The sequence below is a fragment of the Rana temporaria genome, chromosome 2 (assembly GCF_905171775.1).
Source record: "Rana temporaria chromosome 2, aRanTem1.1, whole genome shotgun sequence".
In the NCBI taxonomy this organism is placed as follows: domain Eukaryota; kingdom Metazoa; phylum Chordata; class Amphibia; order Anura; family Ranidae; genus Rana; species Rana temporaria.
In genome coordinates, this window is record NC_053490.1 from 475,684,350 (window position 1) to 475,710,726 (window position 26,377).

Here is a 26,377-nt window from a genome sequence, read left to right on the forward strand (position 1 = left end):
GCAGTCACTGTTCGGTTGACATATTTTCACCCATCTCCATTGATCCTCAGATTTGCGTATGACCAGCTTTAGTAAATAACAAATGTATTTACGGTCATGACTGTATCATAGTCACAAAATAATAGTCTCAAGAAATTTCAATTCTAAGCTGAATGTTTGTTGAACTAAGAAAGAATTAATTTCATAGATAAATCTTGGCAGAAAATTTGATCAATACAACTTTTTGCAATTTTTTGTATACATTTTTCATTGGATAAGTGATCTTTTGACATTTCTTTTTATTGTATACAGTAAATGTGCATTTACTGTACCAGTAAGCACCGGTTCGATATTATCTGGCATCAATGCCTGTGTACTTTTTTAATGTCCAATTTTATTGGTTAGGGAAATAATTAATCTTTATGGTGTAAGCAACCTTCCTAAGTACTGGCCTCAGATGCAACCTTCCTAAGTACTGGCCTCAGATGCAACCTCCCTTATCCCAAATACAGACCTCAAATGCAACCTCTCTTATGCCAAATACAGACCTCAGATGCAACCTTCCTTATCCCAAATACAGACTTCAGATGCAATCTTACTTATCCCAAATACTGACCTCAGATGCAACCTTCCTTAACCCAAATACTGATCTCAGATGCAGCCTTCCTTATCCCAAATACTGACCTCAGATGCAACCTTTCTTATCCCAAATACAGACCTCAGATGCAGCCTTCCTTATCCCAAATACTGATCTCAGATGCAGCCTTCCTTATCCCAAATACTGACCTCAGACGCAACCTCCCTTATCCCAAATACAGACCTCAAATGCAACCTCTCTTATGTCAAATACAGACCTCAGATGCAACCTTCCTTATCCCAAATACTGACCTCAGATGCAACCTTTCTTATCCCAAATACTGACCTCAGATGCAACCTTTCTTATCCCAAATACTGACCTCAGATGCAACCTTTCTTATCCCAAATACTGACCTCAGATGCAACATTCCTTATCCCAAATACTGACTTCAGATGCAACCTTCCTTATCCCAAATACAGACCTCAGATGCCACCTTCCTTATCCCAAATACTGACCTCAGATGCCACCTTCCTTATCCCAAATACAGACCTCAGATGTAACCTTCCTTATCCCACTACTGACCTCAGATGCCACCTTCTTTATCCCACTACTGACCTCAGATGCCACCTTCCTTATCCCAAATACTGACCTCAGATGCCACCTTCCTTATCCCAAATACTGACCTCAGATGCAACCTTCCTTATCCCACTTCTGACCTCAGATGCCACCTTCCTTATCCCACTACTGACCTCAGATGCCACCTTCCTTATCCCAAATACAGACCTCAGATGCAACCTTCCTTATCCCAAATACAGACCTCAGATGCAATCTTCCTTATCGCAAATACTGATCTCAGCTACAACCCTCCTTATCCCAAATACTGACCTTAGATGTAGCCTTTGTCTATCAACATCAGGGTACCAAGCACAGAAATAACTGTTTAAATCATTTACAGCAAATATCTTAACCACTGCTCTGTGAAAAATTGTATATTTTCCTATGATGTCTCCCTGGACTCTAAAGAAGGACCTTAAAGTGATAATAAACCCACAACAGTAAAATCAGTCTGTATATGCAGTAAAGTACGCTTGATATACTCAATGTGGAACCAAAGGTGTTAATCATCTGCATTGTGTAAAAATACTTTTTGATCCTGTCTTCTCTGATCCTCCTCTTCTTTCACTGTCCCTAACCCATCAGCTGATAGTTCAGAGCCTTGGGGGCACTCTGCACATGCTTAGTTTGGTGTGTATTGCTAGAGAGTTTTTTTTTTCTTGGGTGGGTGCATGTGATCAGCACAGGGCCAATCAGCACTGTCCAGACAGAGGGTCAGGGGTCCTGCAGCCTCATAGGAGAGTCAGAGTAGAGTCAGAACTCCTCTGACAAACTTTAACCAAACACTGATAGAAGTCACAAGACTGCTATATACTGCTGAAGAAAAAGATATTTAGCCGTTTATATTTACTAAAATAATTACATTTCCTTGTTCTGTGTACTGTGGGAGACCAGATATAGAGAATACAGGATCCTGGGTTTAGTAACACTTTAATTATCAATGGGACATGCAGGTACATAAGTGGGGCAGCAAGCAAGAAGCAATGTATAAGATATAACCAAGAGGAAAAAGAGGGAATAAGACAGGCTATTTAAAGCTAAACACTAACAACTACATAGACAGAACAACTACAAACATGGGAGCTGTTTTACCTGCCAAAGGATTTGAATCTCTTTCCATTCAGTCCTGAGATTATCCAGTTCTGGCATGTAGCCTAGTCTAGCAAGGGGGGAGACCTGATATTTTCCTATTGTAGTTAAAGTGAAACTCACCTTCAGCTCAGCAATGCGGCATTCCGAGGCTCCCAGTGGCCGCTGACTTGGGGTGGCCGGCTTCTGGGTATCATTTGCCAGCTGCTCCGAGGTGATGTAAATCATGCACATGACTTGAAGTTCAGTCAGCTTGGCATTGCCAAATTTGAACAATGAGTTGCACATGTGTAGCTCACTGTATTGGGGTGGGCAGGTAGGTAAGTAACTTAAAAAATCCTGCCTGATTGACCATTTAAAATTTTTGTAATAAAGCTCCACTTTAAGTTACATTTACAGTTCTTTTCCTTCCCCTAGTCTGTGACTGGACAGTGAAAGGAGAAGAAGCACACAAATTAGCTTATTTCTCTGTTACTCTTCTTTCTCCTCCTCAGCATGCTTCTTGTTAGCATATGAGCACTGCAGCATCTCAAAATTTCAGTTGCTCAGTTGCAAGTAACTACTTGCTGACAGCGCTATAGCCAAAAGACGGGTACAGCACAGTCGTCCAGTCCTGGGAGGGCATCAATGGACATCCTTCCAGAACCCTGCCCCCTGCAGCGCACATCGGGGGCGCTCTGTGACCACTGTGTCCTTTGGACGGAGCTAATCACAGATCAGGATAAAGGGACAATTACAGCGGCCCTTTAGCATGTGATCAGCTGTCTCTAATCACAGCTGCTCTCATGTAAACAGACTTGCCAGTTATCGGCAGTCCTTTCCTCCCACAATGTCTGTGGGAGAAAAGGAGAGCCGTTAACCAGTAAGCCTGTCAGCACATCATTTACACTGATTATCGGTGCAGCCCCATCAGTGCCAATCAGTGCAGACTATCAGTGCCCATCAGTGCCATCTATCAGTGCCCAATAGTGCCGCCTATCAGCGCAGCCTCATCAGTGTCTCCTCATCAGTGGCCATCAGTGCCACCTCATCAGAACACATCAATGAAGAAGAAAAAATACTTATTTGCAAAAGTTTATTACAGAAACTAAGACAAATTATTTATTTATTTTTCAAAATGTTTAGTCTTTTTCATTTGTTTAGTAAAAAAAAAAAAAAAAAAAAAAAATCCAGTGGTGATTAAATAACACCTATTTGTGTGAAAAAAAAAATGATAAAAATGTTATATGGGTGCAGTGTTGCATTACCGCGCAATTGTCATTCAAAGTGCTACAGCGTTAAAAGCTGAAGATTGGCCTGGTCAGAAAGAGGGTGAAAGTGCCGGGTATTGAATTGGTTAAAGATCTTTTAATCTAAGATGATCTTATTAGTGGCAGAGAATGATACAGAAATACAATAGTGCCAAAAGAAGAGCAATTGAAATTCAAACATACCTCCATGAGAGACACTTTTGAAATATGTATAGTGTTAAGTCTACATGCCCCCCAGCCAAACGCAATTTCATAAATAGGGAAAATATAGCTGTTAGAACAATATCTGTTATTTAATATTGCCCGTGATCCAAACCAGACACAAAGCGGCTTTTTTTCCCAAGAGTATTAAATCTTATGCCGCGTACACACGGTCGTTTTTTTGTGATGAAAAAAACGTAATTTTTTCTCATGAAAAAAAACAATGTTTTTCAAACTTCATTTTAAAAAACGACGTTGCCTACACACCATAGTTTTCTAGCAAAGCGCAGTTACGTTCAGCACGTACGGCGGCACTCTGTTCCATTCAAGCTCGCTTCATAACTTGCTTCTGAGCATGCGCGGGTTTAAAAACGTCGTTTTAGCTACACACAGTGATTTTTTTTTTTTTTTTTTTAAAGTGTATTTTGTGCGTGTACTCGAGAGAGGAGCCAGACTGCAGGAGTTGGGAGTAGGCAGGCCTCCCCCAGAGGCAATCTGCCACCTTTCTCCATGCCCCGGGTGGCAATGGCAGGTGTGTGAGGGGGTCCTCCCACACAGCCCGCCCTACCTGCTCCGCTTTGAAGCCCAACGGGGCAGAGGGACTCCCTATAAGGGAGTGAGAGGATCTAGCCCGCTCAACCAGCCCCGTTAGTCCTTCGCCTCTCTTTTTAGAGACCGCGTGGTCAAAGTGCGTGATGTTAACCCAATTTCGAGTGCGTGTAAGTGTGGTGGTTTTTGTGGGAGGGGGGTGGGCGTACTAAGCGCAGGCTTACCTCGCATAGCACACCCACCGGGAGCCGGGCTGAGACCACCAAACTCAATTCACATGTAGCCGAGACCGGGATCCGAACCCCTAGCTGCAGAGGTGAATGGCTTGTCAGCGCAGTGCCAATCGCGTTGAGCCACCGCAGCTCCACATCACAGTGATTTTTTTATGACACAAAAAAATGACGTTTTGAAAAACGACATAAAAAATTGAAGCATGCTCGAATTTTTTTGGGTGGTTTTTCAGAAGACATAAAACTATGTTTTCCCCAAACACGGTCATTTTAAATGACGTTTTTAAAAAAAATGTTGTTTTTTTTTCATTACAAAAAACGACCGTTAGAAGAGTTAAAGTACAATTTTTTTGAAAAAAACATTCAAAATAAATTAGTGAGCTACTAAGGCCAGCCAGCAAACATTGCAGTTAATTAAATTTAAAGGCAAAACTGAATCTGATTGGTTGCTATAAGGAATTAATACTACTACTAACAATTTATTTACATAAGAGTTTCTGTTTAGGGTCTATACATTTGAATAGGCCTTGCAAAGGGACAGGGGATAATTTCTGCAGCAGCCACAAAGCAAATTATCGTGGCCACGGCATGCGTACACCCCCAGCCACTGTCTGTGCAGCTAAACGGGTAGCAGTTGGGGCAGCAAAAACACAGGTCAACCACAGGGGTTTACCGCCCGTCAATCGCAACCCTGAATTAATTTTTTAAAGGCATGGAAGTGTACCATGCATGCTTCTGTGTTGACCCTACTACACAGGCTTCTTGCTGTATCTCCTAGGACTGATTCACATTAGCGTTTGAGGAGTACTATAAAACTATGGCTCATCCGTCTTTTTTACTGCCCCAGCAGCTGATCCCCCTTCAGCTGCAGAGACAGCGGCCTGGACGTGTACACAGGCCACGATGCTTTGTTTCATGGCTGCAGCAGGAATTACACACCCTGTCACACTGCAAGTCCCCTGCAAAAGTATGCAATGCACGCCATTGTGGTGTGCAAGTGCAAGTGTCAAGGGGTTAAAGCAGGCGGTGAGAATGTGATACAACGCTTCCTCACCACCTGTCAAATGCTCTATGAAGAGTGAGGCAGATGCTAATCACTCTTCAGAGACCAAAGCAAGTATCAATAAGGCCCCGTACACACGACCGAGTTTCTCGGCAGAATTCAGCCAGAAACTCGATGGGAGACGTATTCTGCCGAGAAAACGTGTGTACACTTTTCGCCGAGGAAACCGAGGAGGATCTCTTCGGGCCAAAAAGAGAACATGTTCTCTATTTCCTCGTTAGTCAATGGGAAAAGTTGGCTCGCCGAGATCCTCGGCGGCTTCACAAGGAACTCGACGAGCAAAACCATGTGTTTTGCCCGTTGAGTTTCTCGGACGTGTGTACGGGGCCTAAGCCTTTATAGATGTAAAGATCAGCAGATGGAACAATGTAGCCGGGGACCAGGTATACATTGAACCCAGAGGTGTGCCAGATACAGAAGATTATTTGGAGTGCATAGTTCCTCAATAAATTGGAAATCTGTGGATCAGGCATTGGAATAGGAATATTCGCCTTCTTCAGGAACTACATTCTATGCATTAAGATAAAAAGTGTTCAGTGTGCAGCAGCCCCCCTAAGCACCCCTAATACTTACCTGAGCCCATCTTGATCCAGTGATTTTGTAGGAGTGTCTCGGCTGCCCAGGACTCTCCCTTCTCATTGGCTGAGATGGCAGCGGGGCGGGGGCAGGCCATGGCTCCATGTCTGAATGGACACAGGGAGCTGTGGCTTGGCTCAGGTGAAAAACAACCCCACACCATAATCCCCCCTCCACCAAATGATTTGGACCAGTGCACTAAGCAAGGTCCATAAAGACATGAATGAGCAAGTCTGTTCCCAGGTGTGCATGGCAGTGCCCAGTCAAGATATACCTTGGTGCAGAAATGAATTAACTCCCGTGCACAAGCATAGGAATATCAACAAAAAAAAAAAGGTAAAGGATGCCAAACCTAGAAGATAGCTGAAGATATTGGTGTTGGCAAGGAGCAAGTGGAAGTGATTTAGGTTCTACTTTAAGTGATGCTCATAAGAACTTTCCTTACAAGGCAAGGGCAGCTTAGCCCATGACAAACTTAAAAGGCTTGAGGAGTGCCTTGGCAAAATGCCCACATATTGCCCACACATTTCTATACAAGACAGTGGGTGGATGAAGCCTGGCTTTTAGTAATGCACAGTCAAAGGTTTTTATTATGCACAATTGTCGGTGTGCTAACAACTAATAACATAGGGCCAGATTCTCTAAGAATCTGCGTTGGCGTAGTGTAAGCCATTTACACTACGCCACTGCAACTTACAGGAGCAAGTGCCGTATTCCCCAAACACTTGCTCCGTAATTTGCGGCGGCGTAGTGTAAATGCGTATGGCCGCGTAATTCGAAGGGGGCGGCTTGCATTCAAATTAAGCGCGCCCCCGCACCGATTAAACTGCGCATGCGCCGGGCTGAAAAATAGCCCAGTGCGCATGCTCCAGCTCACAATGGAAAATGTCAATGACGCCGACGTGTGCGTCATTGACGTAAAGTCGTATTCAAGAACGACTTAGGAAAACCACGTAACCGACAGAAAAAGACGACGCGGACCCGAAGCCATACTTAACATGGCATACGGCGGACTGGCGTAAGGTTACCCCTCATATAGCAGGGGTAACCTACGCTTACGGAAACGACGTAAGCGACGAGTACGCGATGCTAATTCGTTCGGGAATCGGCGTATCAGGCTCATTTGCATAGTCAAATGAGACCTGAACGTAAACGCCACCTAGCGGCCGGCGTTGCATTACATCTAAGATCCAACGGTGTAAGTGACTTACACCTGTCCAATCTTGGCCGAATCTATGCGAAAATGATTCTAGGAATTGCTCGCATAGATACCCGGGCTCAGAAACAGAGATACGACGGTGTTTCCTGAGATATACCGTTGTAACTCTTCTGAGAATCTGGCCCAGTATCGGTTGATAGGGAGGATGTTGGGTGCCCGCACAGCTTCATTGTTTGCCCTCCTCTGTTCTTCTCTATTGGCACTGGGGTCATATTAGCTGAGTGATGGAGAAAAACAGAGGGAGAAGAGAAACATTGGAATACTAGTCAGTACCACTGAGCACAGGTGTATAAATCATTTCCAATGTTGGGTGTCCTGTATGTGTGACTATTGCCCGGAAACTATTTTGTTTAGATTTTTTTAACATTTTAGACTGGGGTGCCTCAAGATTGTGCATCATTTTAAAGGGTGCCTTGACTAAAAAAGGTTGAGAAACACTGGAATGAAGGATCATTATGGTTACTGTTTTTTTAAAAAGGAAGTGGTAGCAAAGTCACTGTATCATTTTATTAGCCGTTGCTGTAACAGAGAAACAGTTGAACCCCATGGCTGTCGATGAGTGTCCATATCTGCTGAACAGCGGTCTATAAAACTGATAAGGATTTAGCTGCACACTCGAGACAGTACAAATGTCAAAGATCTTTAATTCATGGCATTACACCCAAGGACCCTGACAAAAGGCAATGCCGCCTGAAAGAGTTCCACCAAATATTTTTTTTTTTGCTTTCCCCCTGACCTGCTTCTGGCGTTACTAAATGGATTAGAGACTCGTGACATTTGCATTTTATACTGTGTGCATCGAGAGTTTTATTTCTATATGCAGATGAACTGTAGCGTGCACAAATGAAAGTAATACACAAAGAGTGTGATTTATAAATCATTTACAATTGATTGGGCTGTATCCTGATGGCCATGGTAATTACTGTGGTGGAGAAATTCTCAATTATGAAAAGTCTACTGCTCCCTGGCACCTCCTTGAAAATAAATGCATTGTAGGTTCAATCAGCAGCCAAACATTAGCCTTAACATTTGCCTAAAATGAATGTCACAGAGATATTGATGGGCTATACGGCAATTATTATGTAACACTCCAGTGAATATGTATTTTCCGCTGTCATTTACACTTCAAAGTTTAGACTTTATTTTCCCCCTTTGGAGATGCTTGTGATATCCATTACAATGGTACTGGACCAAAAATAAAAAATTAAAGGTTTTATGTAAATGACCTTAACTGTGTCATCCCTGTGGTCTCTGCACTGGGAAGCCATGCATGAAAAGCCGGGAGGGATAGATAGTAACGTTTAATGGAAAAAAAATCACCTTTGGAAACATCTGCAAATGCAGAACTGCAAAGTGAAGACTGCAGATGTGTTTTTTCATTACCTAGGATCACTATGGGCCTTATTGGCAAAAAACAGCATAAAGTAGAGCTGCTCTTGTTTCCTGTAGCAAGCAGTGGGATTGATTTACTAAAGCCCCGTACACATGGGCCAAATATCAGAAGACATTGGCTGGTTAAAAAAAAAATGGCCGACATTCAGCCCATGTGTATGCCACCCTAACGGACAGAAACCAGCAGCCGACCAACTCCCGATCAGCGCTCTAAGCCAATGGCGGAGAGCGCTGATCAGAGTGGTCTGGTGGGGGGCCGTCCCCCTGTCAGAACACAACAACTCAGGAGTTGAGATCGCTATACTAAACTTAGTTAGTACAGCGGCTCCAACCGGAGCTGAAAGTGTTTTTAGCAGTACAGTATGTAGTAGTAGTTGTGCGTACCAGGCTTCAAACTTGGGAATGCAAAATCTGGTGCAGCTCTAAATAGAAACCAATCAACTTACTATTTAATTTTTTGTCAAAGCTTAATTGAATGAGTTGAATTTAGAAGCCGATTGGCTATAACGCACAGTTGCACCATATTTTGCACTCTCCAGTTTTATTAAATGTAAAGCTAAGCTCTAGCCGAATTTGAAATTTAGGTATAGTCAAAACATTTTTTTTTTCATTTTGGATATAGTAGAGAAGTGATAAAAACCCTGTCAGTATTTTTTTTTCTGTATCCATTGGGGAGTTTTCACTTCCAGTCCTGGAGACACAACAAGAAGAGAAAATATCTGCAAATTATACTCTAAAGCCGCGTACACATGACCATTTTTCATGTCATGTCACAAAGTTTTTCTCAACGTGATTCTTGTAAAGCCTGCCTTGCATGCACACGATCGTGAAAAAAAAGTGCTCGAGCAAAGCATTGTGACGTACAACACGTACGACGGCACTATAAAGGGGAAGTTCCATTCGATTGGCAACACCCTTTGGGCTGATTATGCAAAGTTCCCTTCTCATAACCTGCTTCTGAGCATGCGTTTTTTTTTCCGTCGTTAAAGCCTACACACGACCGTTTTTCACGACGTGAAAAACGACGAGAAAAAATAAAGCATGTTCTAAATTTTTAATGCACCATTTTTCATGTTGAGAAAAATGCTCTGGAGCCCACACACAGTCATTTTTAATGACCAATTAAAAAAATTGCATTTTCCTCTGCATGAAAAACGGTCGTGTGTACACGGCATTACACATTGATCACTGTAACAGGTATACTCACCTTACTCTACTCCTTACCCTCACCTTTTGTTAAGATGACATCTGTAACATTTAGCATTTCCCAGCACTTTCTATCTAATTGACAAGGGTCACCAGGATCTCCCCAGCAGAGACACAGCAGTCTTCTCTGATCCTCCCCTTCTTCCACAGTCCTCAATCCATCCCCTTTGGTGTGTATTGCTAGAGAGGTTTATTTTCCGGTAGGGTGCATGTGATCATCACAGGGCCAATCAGCACTGTCCAAACAGAGGATCAGGAGTCATGAAGCCTAATGCCCCGTACACACGATCGGAAATTCCGACAGCGAAAGTCGGATGTAAGCTTTTGAATGGAGATTCTGACCATGTGTTTGCTCCATTGGACTTTTGCTGGCAGAATTTCCGCCAGCAAAAGATTGAGAGCTGGTTCTCAAATTTTCAGACGGAAAAAAATCCTATCGGAAAATCCGATGGTCTGTAGAAATTCCTACGCGCAAAAATCCTGACGCATGCTCGGAAATAATTTGACACATGCTCAGAAGCATTGAACTTAATTTTATCGACTTGACGGTCGAAAGTTCATGAGTGTGTATGCAAGCCAAGGTTGAGTGGAATTGAGTCGGAAAAACCATCCAAGGTTTTTCACGATGGAAAATCTGATCGGACAGTCAGAGGGGAATGAAAACTCCTCTTACCGCCCCCCGCTCCCTCGTCACTGGCTTTGATTGACAGCAAATGCGAAAGGGAGGGGGGTACCAATAGAACCCAGGGACTATTAATTGGTGTAAATAAAGAATGAAGAATCAAAGAATATATAAAAAATAGAAAAAACATTTTATTTCGACAATTAAGTAACATCAATTACGATAGATAGGTGAGATCTCCATCGGATGATATATAGAAGATCAAAATGAAGCATTGACTTGTGGGTTCGCACTACATGTTTCGCTCAATACGAGCTTCGTCAGGAGCGTTTATAAGCAATGCTAGGTATCAAAAAGAAATACACATAATTATTTGACTGTAAAGATTACATAACAATGAATAAATGCAAAAATTAGATGCATAAATGTATCAAAAAATATATATATATACAGGGAAATTTATTACATAGGTTATAGCAGAAGGTGATTGACAGTACTTTGAGTCAGTGTCCCAGCTAAGCCAGTGAGACCCAGAAGTGAGGGGAGAGAAGAGCTGGATCAAATGAGGGCTCAGGTAAGTAAAAGGGAGGGGGGATTCTGACACCTAAACATTTTTTTACCTTCATGCAAGGAATGCGTGAAGGTAAAAAATGTTTAGGCTTTGCAACCACTTTAACTTAAGAAAAATACACCTGTGCAAAAGTTGGAAAACATATCTATTTTATCCCCAGTTTTTTCCAACAGTGCCACTGCCTAAGCGAAGGTGACATCATGATCCTTCTGTTGAAGTCCTTGGAACACTGATAATCTTAAATCTTGTGAAAAGATGATCCAGCCCTCAAGGATCATAACATCACCTTCAACAAAGTAGAAGTCTGCTGCATACAGTTATGCCTCCTGGTCATTTCCACCAATCAGTGGCAGGTCTCCAGAAGACTCTGAAACCATTTTAGAGGACTTGCAGAGCAAAAAGTAACAAAGTACATCAACCCAAAGCATAGCATGTAGTCAGATGAAATAAAAGAAAACTGTCTTCTGGCTTCAGCCATGGAAAAGGGTTTTCTTTTATTTCACCTGACTACATGCTATGCTATGGGTTGACGCACTTTGTTTTTTTCTAGAGAAATATATCAGATGACATTCCTAAATGTGCTGGACATGGAATGCTTTGAGGGTTAAAAACAATATATATGTGCTAAAAATATATATACTGATATTGGTTTTGAAGACCTACGGTATGACTTTTTTATGGACAATTGAACAACCCTTCAGTTTTAGACAGTGTCTTCGTCTATCCTGGGTTGGTAATAGCAATGCAGGCAAAAACAAACGTTCCTGCTCCTATTGTCCTTTTCACGAAGATACGGTAACAACCACAGCTGCTGAAGGAGTGAGCTGGCCTTGACAGAGCTTAGAGTAGGCAACCTTTTCCCAGGGCTCAGCTGACATGCCTGACATGCCAGGAAGAAGAAACATGCTCCAATTTTATTTCAACATGACTGTTGCATGAAACTCAAGCTCTTATCCATTTCTACTATCTTTTAAATGTCAATCCAAATGTCATTTTCATGGCAACCTATGTGCTATAATACTCATTATAAGAGCTAAATGATGGTTGTTCTACCTGTATATATGCCAAAAATGCAATTTTAGTTGCCACAGGTTCTCGAAAGACAGTTTTATCAAATGCTGTTATTCTAATAAGCAAGGCAAACTATATCCATCATTTAGAAATTATTGTTTTCAAGTGTTACTGTAATGTCTAAAAAGGCAAATAGTTCCACAGTAGATTTTTTTTTGGGGAACAAAAGTGATTGGAGTTTGGACAAAGTTTTCCAACCTGTTTTACCTATCTGTTAGCCCAGATCTGTCTGCAGCTGCCTCGACATAGGATTTTCATCTGTTCTGCAAATGATCTTCCCTGTGATGTAACAATAGCCAAAGCAGCCTATGTGGCTGGGTCCTCGGGGTGGAAAGTGGCTTCATTAGGGTCTGTTGAGGCTATTTAAACACGGAAAATCTGTGTGCATGTGAAGATAGCACATATGCATCACTGCATTGTTAAAGAGGAACTTCACCCTAGAAAGAAAGACTTACCTGTCTACGGATCCAGCACTTTCTTAACAGTGGCTGTTTTTTCGCCTGTCTTGCCAGTCTCCAGTGCTGGCATGTTTACTAAGAGAAACTGGCTGTGTCTCCTTGCGCTGCGCTTTGTGAATTGTTCTGCAGCCTTCTGGGACCTGTCATGTGTTCCAGAAGGCTACAGGCAAAGAGAGAGGAACCAAACTTAGGCAATCCGAGCGGAAGAGGGAGCGGGTACCTATCAAAACTAGGTACCCATTCGCCCCTGAAAAATTGATTGTGTCAAATGTGTTGGGGGAGGACATAAAGCGGAACTTCCCCTTTAGTGTGCTGCTTTAAAGACTGGGCTGTTTGATATTGACCATGTGCCACCCTATGACATTTCCAAGAAGAGCTAAAGTCAGACTTACTGGAAGAGCCTTCAGAATGGTTGCCACTAGTCACTGATCCCCTTTGCAGGCTGTGCAATAAAGAACATTTGTTTAGCTGTCTTAGTTGTGTAGATGTATTTCCCTAAGAGATCCTGGTCATATTGGCTAGCACTGAAACTAACCCTGAATGCCTAATGCTTTGTATACACGATCGGAAATTCCAACAACAAGTTCGATGTGAGCTTTTTGTCGCAAATTCCGACCGTGTGTAGGCTCCATCGGACATTTGCTGTCGGAATTTCCGACAACAAAAATTTATGAGCTTGTTCTCAAATTTTCCGACAACAAAAGTTCTTGTCGGAAATTCCAATTCACAAAAATCCTACGCATGCTCAGAATCAAGCAGAAGAGCCGCACTGCCTATTGAACTTAATTTTTCTCGGCTCGTTGTACGTGTTGTACATCACCGCGTTTTTGACGATTGGAATTTCAGACATTTGTGTGACCGTGTGTATGCATCACAAGTTTGAGCCAATGTAGCGCTACCCCCAGAGTAGAGCAGTGGGCAGTGTCAGTAGAGCAAGGATCGGTGTCAGTAGAGCAAATATCAGTGTCAGTAGAGCAGTGGGCAGTGTCAGTACAGCAGTTGGTGGTATCAGTAGGAAAGAGATTGTGTCAGTAGAGCAGTGAGCAGTGTCAGTAGAGCAGTGTGCGGTGTCAGTATGGCAGAGATTGGTGTCAGTAGAGCAGTGGTAGGTGTCAGAAGGGCAGAGATTGGTGTCAGTAGAGCAGTGGGTGGTGTCAGAAGGGCAGAGATTGGTGTCAGTAGAACAGTGAGTGGTGTCAGTTAGGCAGAGATTGGTGTCAGTAGGGCAATGGATGGTGTCAGTAGAGCAGAGATTGGTGTCAGTAGGGCAATGGATGGTGTCAGTAGGGCAGAGATTGGTGTCAGTAGAGCAGTGTGTGGTTTCAGAAGAGCAGAGATTGGTGTCATCAGGGCAGTGGATGGCGTCAGTAGTTTTTATTTGTATTATTTTATTTTTTTATATTTCTTACAACTAAATAAAAAAATATATTTTTTAGAACCCCCATTAGGGGGTTTTGTTGAAATATCAGAGGTTTAAACAGGGGGAATATGTGCCACACAGGGTGATTAGGGTGTGCCCAGGCACATCTGACACACCCTGTGCACACGCCTATGCAGTCAACCTAGTATCAACTTATTTGCTTAGCTGAATATAGCATGTTGGTATATCTGATTGATAAGAGCAAAACATACCTGTTGATGCTGTCAGCAACCATATCAGTTAACATTGTTCCCAGTTCTCTCTGTGGACTACAGTACTCCTTTCCCTTGTGTTATGAAGATGTGGAGAGAAGGAGGTGTCCTATAGTCATAGAACCCTTTTTTGTCCTACAGTGACAACGCTGCTCTTCCACAAATACAGAGCATCAAGGAACCGTTGTCATCCTAGAAAGTTTGTTACTAGGAGGATCACCAGGTGAAAAGAAAAGAAAACATGTTATAAAAAAAGGAATGCAGCCACCATCTGAGAATTAGTAAGCTGCAATGTATCATTTCTCCTGAGTTTAGACACTGTTTAAGCTCTGCAACCAGCTTTACAAATACCCGCTATACTAATCCTAGAGAAATAAAAGGTTTATTATGCAGTATTTAAACCAGATGATTACAATTGGATGTCCTTACACATATCTTGGTAATAAATATTATCTGAGCCGGCTATGAAATAAGGCAGAGAAAGAAATATCTTAATGCTTATCAGCCACTTATGCCTTCATGTTGCTTACAGAGGCTATTTCCATGGGAGGATGTCTGCCTATTAAACATGCCCACTTGTGTATGGAAAGCTCACTCCAAATGAATTGGATATTAAGTCAAAAGCTCTTCTCTGCCTGGAAAACATTAGCCAGAAAATACAGCTTCAGAGCGAACAAACGCAGACTGCATTTTCCTAAATGGTGATTTTCTTTGCTGACTCATAATATGTTAATAACCGTGATTCCTTGCTTGTGCCTTAAAGTGCTCATTATTTCCAGTTTTTAGCACCGGCTGATGCAGCGTCTCTTTAGCTGCGATATCTCAGACATTGGAGATGTTTCAGCGGTACACAATAATGCCAATGTTATATAGCAAACTGTTGTCGTCAATGTTCTAATTAATTCCTTTGTAAAGCCTAAGGCTGCTTTCACACTGACAAGTTTTTCTAGTGCTTTTGTTTAAAAAAAAAAAAAAAGTTCAAGATATTAATGTGTTCACACTGGGGCGGTGAAAAAAAATCCTATTTGCAGCATTTTTGGAGCATGTTTGGGGAATTAAAAAAAGAACACACCTTCCCATTCAAAGTCATGGAAAACACAGTAAAAACGCAGCAAAAACGCAACGAAATGCGTTTTTGGTGTGAGTTTTGAGTCCTAATGTCAGGAGACAGTCTCTGACCTCATGGTAAGCTCTTCCATTTGTCATTCCAGTGTTAAATGAGAAAGCTTCAGAACCAAGCAAAAGGCACTATGACTGGCACTTAATAGAGCTTAGCCATCAAGGCAAAGAAAGTTAGCTAATAAAGCAAAGCTTAATCAAAAAAGGGCACAGAATGGGTCTTTCTGTTTAATAAAGGAAATCATGTGCATTTTAGGGTATCTCCTGTAAGTCAGGATGTTCACACTGTATGTTTAGTATGTACACCAAAACCTCATCCCAACTGTGAAGCACTGCGAGGAGGTACAATACCAAGGCAAAGAAAGTTTGCTAACAAAGAAGAGCTAAATCAAAAAAGGGCACAGAATTGGGCTTTCTGTTTAATAAAGGAAATCATGTGCAATTTGGGGTATCTCCTGTATGGCAGGATGTTCACGCTGTATGTTTAGTATGTACACCAAAACCTCATCCCAACTGTGAAGCACTGCGAGGAGGCACAATACCAAGGTTTTGCTGTGTTAGGATCTGTCCAGTTTACAGTCTCCAAAATGAGAACCACAACTTTTATCCAAAACTTTTACAGCAATTTAGGACCCTTTCACACAGCCGTTCCATTCAGATCCACCTATCAGTTTTTCAGGTGACTGACAAGGTCATTGTCAGTCTATAGGCAGGCAGATGTAAAGGGATGTGAATCAGTTTACAACCAATTACCTCTGAGTCTGGGCAAAAAAAAAAAAAGGTAAAGGTTTCCAATTATTTGAACTTATAATTTGATGAATTGGCTGTAAATTGATGCCCATAGACATAATTTATGTCCAGTTCAGGTTGAAGGAAAAGTAAAATATGTTCTATTCTGCTCAAATTCAGCAGGGAATCTGTTTGTGAATCCCTGCTGACCAGAATTGACACTATTGGTGTGAAAGGGCAATTAGGCTGTCTGTGATCTAAAGGTCAATGGCATTTAGGTCATTTATCATCACAATTATCCAAAGCACAAATTAAAGTGGTTGTAAAAGCAGAAGGTCTTTTTTACCTCACTGCATTATATGTGGTAAGGTAAAAACCTTCTGCATGCCGCTCCCTCCAGCCCCCTTAATACTCACCTGAGCCCAATCTCGGCCTGGCAATGTGCACAAGAGCTGAGGCTCTGCCATTGGCCCCTGCTGCTATCAATCACAGCCAGTTATGAGAGGGTGGGGCAAAGCCCCCCCCTGTCTGTCTTATGGACAGCAAGTGCTTGCTATGGGAACACTCAGCAAGGGTAAGGAGCCTGGAGCACCGGCAGGGGACTTGAGAAGAGGATTAGGGAGTAGGTAAGTATACCATGTTTGTTATTTTAACAAAAAAAAGAAAAGTCCATCCATCACTCCCAAAACTGTGTTGAATGCTGATGAGTCTTCTGCTGACATAGATCTGAGACTTGGGCAGTGGAACAGGGAAGAAAGATATCTTATTTATCCAGCTGTAAATGTTGTGAGCTGATAAAAGTCCAGAGGCAGAGAGTACAGGAAATTATCAGTAAGCGTTTGTCACCTTCTGAAGAAGCCATATGCAAGAGTGGCGTAACGCGTAAAGGGGGAGCCAGGTGGCGTGTGTCATTACTTGATCTGCATGCTGTGAGACCCTGTTACTCTGTTATATTATTTTGTTTGTTTTTAACTGGATAAATGTAAGTTAATTTCCTTAAGCTTGGCTGATATTCTCTTATTCGTTTTAACCAAAATACTGCACTATTGGAGATTGTTTCCTTTATTCCGAGAGTTCTGTGGAGTCATCCCAGCTGGGGAAGTTTTATCATTAGGGGAGGAAGTGTACAGGATTGATTACCATTATGCTGTGTTGGCTCTTTTTAGGGTCTTGTCCTGAGGTGAGCGAGTATTTCACCTGGTAACGGAGCACTCTTGTTATATGGTGGAGCACATATTGAAATATGAAAATGCACTAGAGCACTTTATGTGTGGACTATTTACCTATAATGTGTTTATGTATTTTTTAATGTATCAATGTCTACAGAAATTGTATAGCACAGCAGTTTACTGTTACTCAATATTTATGGAAGTCACTATTTTTTGTTTTTTTCCAGCAGATGACAGACACCCATTCCTCAGCTGTGCATGTTTCTCTAGGAGACTGTGCAGAGGGAGTATATATATTTTTTAATTTCAGATACTTATATAGTGCTGTCAATTTATTCAGTGCTTTTACATATACATTATACATTCACACCAGTCCGAGCCCTCAAGGAGCTTACACTCTAAGCTGTTGTATGTATGAACTCACATTCATACATACAAATACTAGGGACAATTTAGACAGGAGCCAATTACCCTACCAGCATGTCTTTGGAGTGTAGAAGGAAACTGGAGTACCTGGAGGAAACCCACACAGACACACAGAGAACATGCAAACTCCAGGCAGGTAATGTCGTGGTTGAGATTTGAACCAGCAAACCTTTTTGCTGCGAGGCAAAGGTGCTAACCACTACACCACTGCACCTCCCCTTTCCTTTTAATCACCCACGTCATTCTGGCTATTGGAATGAATGTTTAAGCACATTTACATGCATTTAGGCGCATTCAGCATTTATTTTCTGCCCAAACGCTCCTCTACTGAATATGCTGGTGGTGCATTTTTTTTTCAGCCTCAAAATGTTCCTCTTCTAATAAGCCCATACATGCCTATGTGTGCATGGCAACATAGGACAACATAGAGGTGCTATCATTTACAGGGATGAAAAAAGTCAAATTTCTTGTAAAAAAAAAAAAAATTTTACATACTGTGTGCACAAAGCTTTACTGGCCAGAAAAAAAATCAAAGGAATAAAGTCTAAACAAAAAAAACAAACAAATGGGGTCATAACATTTATGTATTGATAAGCTGCAATATATTAGATATTTGCATTTAAATACATTTTAAAGTGTAAGTTCACCTTTACAGAAAATCTGTAAGGTTTACTTAGGCCTCGTACAGACGAGCGGACAGTCCGATGAAAACGGTCCGGTGGACCGTTTTCATCGGACATGTCCGCTCGGAGATTTCGGTCTGATGGCTGTACACACCATCAAACCGAAATCCCCGTGGACAGACAGCGTGGTGACGTGGCGGTGACGTTGACGCCGCCACGTCGCCAAACCAGGAAGTAAAATACTTCCACGCATGCGTCGAATCCATTCGACGCATGCGGGAGATATCTGTCCGCTGGTTAGGTGTACTAACTGGTTAGCATGCTAAGAAACATTTGTCTGCTGGAAATCTGTCCGCTAGCCTGTACACACGATCGGATCTGTCTCCTGAAACTGGTACGCGGACCAGTTTCAGCGGACATGTCCGGGCGTGTGTATGAGGCCTTACACTGAACCCCCCGGTCCCGCTAACCTGGCCATCCCCGGCACTGACAGCTGTACCGGTTCAGGGATTTATAATCTGCGTCTTTCTCTCCTCTCTTCGCCCATGGTGACAGGACGTTTTATGCGGGTTCTGATTGGTCGGCGCCGCCCATGTGACAAAGGCTCCCAAATGTACCTCCTGACGAGGTACGTTTTAATTATCTCTAAGCCCCAGACCGGTGAGGAGGCGACCCGATGTGGCAGTTCGGGTGATCGCTGTGCTCCAGGTCAGTGGGACCGGGGGGGGGGTGAGGAGGGGGGTCCTGTGTAAGTTCATCCTACAGATTTTTCTATAAAGGTGAACTTACCCTTTAAGGAAAAAATTGTGAAAAAATAAATCTAGTGCAGCCGCCACATCTATGGACCAGTACACTGCAACGCTATCAGTTTTTATTCTTGCTTTAAGCCCATGTTTATCTATTCTGCAACTGGGGTAGGATCGGTCTAAGACTTGATAGATCTTCTAAATGACGGAGGTGTGACACCAGTCAGGATGTATCTCTGAGAAAATGTATAGCTTGGCAGAAGCTTGTATGAGCTGCGGTTCAGTCTCAATGAGTCTTGTTTTTTTTTGTTGCAGTATAAAACATTGTTGGCGGTATTTCATTTGAGCCACATCTTGGCTCGGAATCAGAATTGTCTCTCTGCTCTCTCTTCCTCTCTCTCTATTTCTTTATCAATAAACTAGATCACTAAACTCCCAAACACCATCACGCTTGCAGTAATATAAGTATCTTGTCTATTTACTTACTTAATAAACATTTTCATGTTTTTGACATCTGTGTGTTCCGTAGTTCCCCTCCGTCAATGCTATTACTATGCTGTACCTCGGCTCCCCTCCCTTGCTACTCATCTTTCGGTTTTTGCTTGCCTAAGGGATGCATATTAGAGCTCCGACAATTACATCCCTAATTGTCCCAAGCCTCTGAATATATTGAGGTACATTTACCAATATGTGCTAATTATGCATATGATGATTACCTGCCAATTTGAAGTAAGCAAGTTAATTATTTTTAACAGTTTTTTTTTTTTTACTATATTTTTTCATATTTTTTAAAATGAATTCTGGATAAATGTATGATCACTAGGAATAGTTTATTAAACTGGAGAAAAGGAAATGTGAGGAGTTTTCCTTAGCAGGCAATCAAATGCTTAATTTTAATTTGCTGTGAAATTGTTGTTATGGGCAAAAGCTTCACGTTTTCCCTTCATGTTATAGCATTTCCCTACTTTATTTATTTGTTTATTTATTGTATGTAGCAATTATCATTTTCACCAGGCAATCAAATTTTGTATAAAAATCACTGTTTTGCGCATTTTTTGCCCAAATACTCATAGGGGTTGATTTATTAAAACTGAAAAGTGCAAAATCTGGTGCAGTTGTGCATATTTAAAGTGGTACTAAAGTATTGTTTATTTAATTTAAAAATAAAAAACATGTTTCACAGTGGAACCTTGGATTACGAGTATAATCCGTTCCAGGAGAATGCTTCTAATCCAAAGCACTCGCATATCAAAGAGAGTTTAGCCATAGAAGTCAATGGAAACAAAGATAATATGTTCCGCATTCACTTCTATGGCATACAATACCGCATGTGGCCAGAGGTGGGGGGGTGGAGCCTACTCGGAAAGGCTCTGGGACAGCTCAGCTGAACGCGGCAAACCGCGGAAAGGCTCGGGAACGAGTATTTCAGAACGATCTGCTCCGCTCAGCTCTGATCGGCTACGGTGCCCCGCACCTCTGGCCAAATTCAGTACTGCATGCCCCATTAGCTTGAATTCTGCTCATTTTGTGAGACAACACTCGCAAACCAAGTCAGTTATTCAAAATGCTTGTTAACCACATTACTCGTAAACCAAGGTTCCACTGTACTTACCTGCTCTGTGTAGTGGTTTTGCACCGAGCAGTCCTGATCCTCCTCTTTTGGGTCCCCTGCCGGTGCTCCTGGCCCCTCCCTCCTGCCGAGTGCCCCACAGTAAGCAGCTTGCTATGGGGGCATCTGAGCCGAGCTGCTGCTCTGTGTGTCTATTCAGACACGGAAACCGCAGCTTGGTCCCCCTCCTCTCTTTCCTCATTGGCTCACTGACTTTGATTGACAGCAGTGGTAGCCAATGGGAAAGGAGAGTCCTGGACAGTAGAAACTCTCATAGAATATCGCTGGATCAAGGTGGGATTCAGGTAATTATCAGGGGGCTGAGGAAGGCTACTGCCTACAAAAGTTTTTTTTTTGTTCATCTTATCGCATAGAATTCATTAAGATAAAAAAAATCTGACTCTAGAACCACTTTAACCAATCAGTTTCTAACTTTGGCTTGTTCAAATAAAATGTTTGTTAACCCCCCCCCCCAAAAAAAAAACAAAAAAAAAACATATCCTGTTCCCTTCCCTTAGAGCATTTTATACAGCAAAGTGCTTGTGCTGTGTCATTTGGTCCCCTGTAACACCTAAACAATCTGGATGATCCTGCCTGGCTATACCTTCCCCTCTGAAAACTGACCACAATAATCAGGGCTGCTGAGCCCTGACACTGTGGTCTGTTTACATGATTTCATCAGCCGCAGCCTGCTATTGGCTCTCCTGTGTCCTCTCCCCCTCCTCTACCCCCTCCCCTCATTGCCTGTTTGCCGTTACCAGTGCCCACTGCTCTCATAACTGCATTACTCGTCTTATCCCCTCTGTACCATAATAACATATGTCCCTGTGTCTGTGTAATGTAAAATCTGTGTATCTGTATCTAAATAAGCTCTGCTCTGGTCACTCAGCTGACTGTCGACTCTTTCTCTCCTCTCCTCCCTGCCTGACATCAGCAGGACTGCTCGGCCCCGCCCACTGCAGCCGTGAGCCAGAGATAGCTGACAAGTCATCTGAGCGCCCAGAGCAGAGCTCATATAGGTACAGATCAGAAGATTTTTTTACATTACACAGACACAGGGACACTTGTTTTATATGGTACAGAGGGGATAAGATGATTAAGCTGGAGTGGGTTAACAACCACTTTAAGCTTTGACCAAAAATAAAAAAAATGGAAGCTGAATATGCAGAGCTGCATCAGATTTTGCGCTCTCCAGTTTTAGTAAATAAACCCCATAGAATGGAATAAATCATTCGAACACTTTGCTGTATCAGCCAAAATTGCACATTGATACATCTATTCTCCTCAATGGAGAATGTAATTGTTCTTACCATATTCTACCTAAAGTGATATTAAACATTCATTTTTTTAAATACTCAATACTTACATTGTGTGCAGCTCTTTTATGTTTTAAGGTAGTTTTTCCTGCACTTACTGGCCCTGGCTTTTGAGTTTCCAGGGTGGTTTCTTGGCTTGTAGGGTCCTATGGAGCCACCATAGCCTGCAGGCTCTCTATGGAAAGACTACATGCCAAAGAGAGCCTCTGCCCTCCATCAACAAGCCAGGGCAGCCTGAGATTGAATGTGACTCCTGATTTTGTGGATTGATTGGGGGCATGGATGCGCACTGGAGCTGGGGATGATGACATGTAGTCCCCAGGAGGGATCATGTGAGGGAGCAGGATGCTGCGGCTGTAACAGGTTCGGAGTGAAGGTGTTTCTGGACCTTTTTTTTAAAGTTTTCAGATATTGTCCTGTGCTACATTTATATACACCAATATGTTAATAAAAAAAAGATACTATAGTATTGCTTTAATTCAAGTTAATTTGAGGTTTACTTACATTTCATGCAATCTATTGCATCTACATTGAGAAAAAAAACTTCACAGTGCCTATGGGGAAACCTCTACCTGGTCTTTGCAATCTCCCTTTGCAGAAATCAGTCCCACATGCAACCAGGGGGGATTGATTTGCTAAAAGAATAGAAACTCTTTGCCTACCAAGATAAATGTTCTGTTTGGAAAATGTGTTTTCACTTTCCAAGTAAATGTTCACTTAGCTCAGAAAATAAGCTGAAAGTTTACCCAATCATAAACAAGGCACTCGAAAAAAAGACGCTAACCCCCCCAGGTGTTGCTAATCCTACCACATATAGGGCAACAAATATTTTGTTGACCCACAAATGCATTTCCCTAAGTGAAAATATTCCAATATTATCATTTAGTTACATGAGAGGATAATATTAGGTAAGAAAAAGCAGCCAGCATCAATAGACCCTCCAGCACACCCCACCATCCCTTGTCATTACATACATTCAGTGCTAAAGGTGCCAGAAGTGTGTTCCTCACGTTCCCACTGAAAATAAGCCCTGGATGTGTTTCCTTGGTGCTGAAGTACTGAAACGTGTATATCCCATCCTGAAATCTCTACCATATTTTTGATCTGTAAAGATGGCAATTTCTGCCTCTAAAGAGTGGTAAGTTTGCTAAGCTATAGTTTTTATTATTACTATTTATTATTATAAATTTGTTACGTTCCATTCGTTAAGATACGGCATTAGTTATTCAGGGGAATTAATAACTTCGGATAAATTTGTATTCGTTACGTTCACAAACTGCCAAATTTGAAAGGAAATTCCAATACCTTTAATTGAATAGTTAGTAATAGTTATTATTAGTTAGTCATTATTTAAATTTTTTGAATTTTTGAGTTTTCTGATTTTAGAATTTAGATTTTCCAAATTTATGAATATTTGAATTTCCGAATTTATGAATTTTCAAATTTACGAATATTCAGAAAAATTTGTTAAACTGGTTTTCGTTAATTAGGATATTTACGAATTAACACATTTTTGAAATTAGTTAAAAAACTAATTTGCAAAAAAACTAATTGCACATGTCTATTGAATACTATGGAGTATGTATGCAGGCACTCTCCTTGTAGTCAGCTTTGGGTGACAGAGTCTCATGAAAGCCTCCAGGAAAGCTGAAAATTATTCTTTGCAGTGGGACTTCACCCACATTACAAGGGTTAACTGCTTGTTTAGGGGAGCCTAGGGGAGAGTAAAAGGGCTTTTACCTAACTGATCTTCTGCTATTGCAACAGACAGCGCTCCCCATTGCTCAAAAAGTGGACTGTTTGAGTTCTCAAATCCACTGCAGGGATACAGACCCTACATTTGTCTTAATGATGTCAGGACATTATATTGCTGGAGCATGGGGGAGAAGACACTGCAGGAACCGGTTTGGAATGTGAAGGAGAGGAGGATTTGTTAAAGTGGATGTAAACCCCCCATACACTCAGTGACGTGAACAGCTTCAGATGATACACAAAGATTAGCCAAATCTCCCTACATAGGTTTTATATGTATATCTGCTGTCTTCACATTTATATACTGTTTAGAAAGTTGAGATCATGTTAGATTTTCTCTTCCTGGTTAACACAGAGTGTAATGTCTGGGCATACAGCTAAGATAGCTAACATTGCTGATTGAAGGAAAGGCACACACCCCCTCTCATCATAGGCAGAGACTCTCAGAGCTGTTTTGTAATAGGAGCTGCTCTCTGCTAATCTATTTTAGCAACCTCCTTTGACAAAAGATTTAGGCTGCTTTTGTCTAAAAAGTCCAAAAATATGTCAGGAGTTCTCAGGCAGATAACAGAGGAACCGTTCAGAAGAGAGCTATAAGACTTAGCTAATTGAAAAGAGATAACACAATACTGCAGATATATGTGCCCAGCTGAAATTTGATGAATCGGGTTTACATCCACTTTAAGTAAATCTACTTTTCCATGCTCCCTTGACCTATAGGAGAAGGTAATGTTTCAGCACAGGCACAGCCCCACTGCAAGGGAGATCTTTCAATTTTCTTTGTGTTGGGCTTAATCTCCTTGATTTGATTGGTTGAGAAACAGGTTGTTATAAACATCACCCATCCACCATTCACACAAGCCACCAATCAGCACAAATGCTCTCAATGCCTCCAGAAATATCATTTTTTTTTTTTTAAGAAGAATTAATACTGCAAAGTATCTTGGTGTACTCAAGTGATGACTGCTATAGTGAAAATGCCGGAATATAAAACAAAATCCCTGAACAAAAAGCTTCAATCTTTTTTTTTTTCAACCGGAGTGTGCCTTTAATTTCTTTGCTTTTTCCAGCGGCTGACACCGTACAACAGATTTTGGCTCCTGACCTACGGGCAATCTTCTATATCAGAGTCTGGCAGTGTGGTATGCTCTGTCATGTGGTCAGTCCCTCTTGTATTCCAGCGCTCATTTCTAAATCTCTGCACAGAATGGCATCATTCAAGTGTTTCCTTTATTTGAGCTGCACATCAGCCTGTCCTTATCACAGAACAAATAAATGTGGTATAAAGAAGTCAAGCTGTGCAAGCATTTGTTGGCATTTGCTTGGCAGACAAAAGCCAGGAGAGCGCTGCTTTCTATCAGAACACAAAAACCGAGGCCACTCGACTGGAGGTTATTCGGTAAAGTGAGATAGCATTATGTCCGCATTCAGCTGGGAAATCCTCAGGATCTTTCTGAATGTTTGGTAAAGATTACAGAAATACCGTTGTTTAACTTTAAAGGCACATTAAAGAAACCATATCTATTTTCTTAGCAGCTGAACCAGATTTTCATATTCATTTTACTGTTATTTAGGAGATAATTACAAATGTTTCGTTCTTTTTTTTTTTTTTATCATTTCATATCTTTTGTATATCATATCGAAAATCTTGTCTATATTCACAGACATTTGATACGGGAATCTCCACTTATAATTAGATTGCAGAGCATAAAGGACCTGCTAGTAAGAAAGCTAAGGCATTTCTTAGAGCCGACCTTCTTGTTTTCTCTCCCCGGAGTCCATTCTCCATCTAATCCTAGCCTCTTACTGGAAATAAAAGGGTTATAGGTTGCACACGCTACGGAACAAATCTTTATACAATGCTGTACAGTTCTGTACAAGTTTAGATGTCTTTATGATTTTCATCTCAACAACAAGAGGTAAAATTGAGGGTCAAATAGCAAAAATCTTAAAGTAGAACTAAAGGCAAAACTTTTTTTTCTTTTTGGAGTAAGGGAGGATTGCCATTTGTGTCCCATTGGGAAGATGCCCCTTCACTCTTTGTTCCATAGCCAAAAGAGGAAGTAAGAGGAAATCCCTCCAAAAAGACAGAATCTCAGATCGTCACCAGAACTTGTGTTCCCATTGGAAGAATTAGCCTCTATTATTGTTTTGGAGATGACCCACAATTTGGGATTTTCTTTTAATCTTACTTTGATAATGGCAAAAGATCAAGTGTGGTATCTGTTCTTATCAGTTATTAGGGAAAGAAACCTGACTCCCCTTTGCCAATTGGGGAGTCAGTTAGTATTTCCCTGATGTAATAAGGTGGGAATGGTGGGGGCCTTTTCCTCCCGGGTTGATTCTGTCCGGTGTCGCTTGTCCCTGGTTGTAGGCAAGGCTCTCCCTAAGCTCTCTAAGTTCTGATACCTTCCTGGTAGGGATGGGGCTGCATTTGTCTGGCTGAGGGCTGGGCTATGATAGAAGCCTGTGGTGCTCCTGGGGTGGCAGTCCAGGGGTGCCATAACTCTCACAGTGTGGGGTTCACTTTGATTTTTACTGGCACCATGGCCACTGCACCATGTCACACTTTTTTCACATCTGTTTGT

At 41.8% G+C, this 26,377-nt stretch overlaps 1 protein-coding gene across 1 annotated transcript in view; it reads right to left on the reverse strand.

Annotated features, from left to right (window-relative positions):
- The window catches only part of LOC120928350 (ephrin type-A receptor 6-like), a 566,085-nt gene that overhangs the window by 424,907 nt on the left and 114,801 nt on the right, over positions 1-26,377 (reverse strand). The window lies entirely within an intron of this gene.